Source organism: Empidonax traillii, unplaced genomic scaffold, assembly GCF_003031625.1.
Source record: "Empidonax traillii isolate 1590-97213 ecotype Southwest subspecies unplaced genomic scaffold, ASM303162v1 scaffold3346:size13562, whole genome shotgun sequence".
In the NCBI taxonomy this organism is placed as follows: Eukaryota; Metazoa; Chordata; class Aves; order Passeriformes; family Tyrannidae; genus Empidonax; species Empidonax traillii.
Window position 1 is genome coordinate 6,240 of NW_020958539.1, and position 1,035 is coordinate 7,274.

At 35.5% G+C, this 1,035-nt stretch overlaps 1 long non-coding RNA gene across 1 annotated transcript in view; it reads left to right on the forward strand.

Annotated features, from left to right (window-relative positions):
- LOC114072492 overlaps nucleotides 1-522 on the forward strand; it is a 2,004-nt gene extending 1,482 nt beyond the window's left edge. Inside the window, exon 2 of the long non-coding RNA XR_003574187.1 lies at nucleotides 171-522. This is a non-coding gene — a long non-coding RNA (uncharacterized LOC114072492). The remainder of the gene's footprint in view (nucleotides 1-170) is intronic.
- The last annotated feature ends 513 nt before the right edge of the window (nucleotides 523-1,035 follow it).

Genomic DNA, 1,035 nt, shown 5'->3' on the forward strand with positions numbered 1-1,035 from the left:
ATCCATGGCATCTCAAAATCAGACCACCAGAAGATAGCAAATGTCCTGGGTTCTTTTTAAGGCCAATTTTCCAGTTGGTCAAATGTGTTTTAAAAGTAACGTCTTTTTAGACAAATGCAGACCTCTCCAAGGGATCAAGTCAATGGATTAATGTGGACAGATCCTTATAGGTTAAGGGAAAGGGCTTCTCATTTTTAAATCTACTACTTTTAATCATGACCATACAAAAAAGCTGAAGAAATATGACATGGTCCCTTGTATAAACAAGATCATGAATGTAAAGCTTATAATGCCACTGTGAAATTTTAATGCTTATTTATTATGGTTATGATGAAACCTGTATAATAAAATGATGATGATAATAATAATAGTAATAATAATAATAATAATAATAATAATGAATAGACATCAGTGCCAATATGATTCTACTATTTTTCTACATATGCTTTATTGTGGCATTTTGTGTAGCTTGTGTTATGTGTAAAGAAATGTCAATAAAATCTTTGCTTCCTTTTGTCTGTACTTTCTGTGGCTCTTGATTGTTAGCAAGTTCCCCAACTCCTTTTGTCCATGCAGACTGTGGTAAACATGATAGTGATAAGGAGTAGTAGAAGAAAAGATGCTCAAGTACTAGCAAATAAATGAGCTATATGAAGGACTGTGGCTGATGCCCCATCCCTGGAAGTGTTCAAGGCCGGGTTGGATAGGGTTTGGAGCAACCTGTTTGAGTGCAAGGTATCCCTGCCCACGACAGGGGGGCTGGAACTAGGTGGTCTTTAACTTCCATTCCAACTCAAACTATTCTGTGATTCTACGATTCAAACTGTCCTTCTGTCTGAAGAATGAAAATTTATTGAATAGGTAATTAATAGATTAACTGATCATGGTCTAAAAGCCCTTGAACGTGGAGCTCTTTTTGACCAGTTAAGTGAATGAGAACTTGAAGTAGAAAAACTCTGAAGGCAGAAAATTAGTAAACGCTTGGAAAGATTTTTTGTAGGGTTTTTTTTTGTGTTTGGTGTTTAAGAACTCATT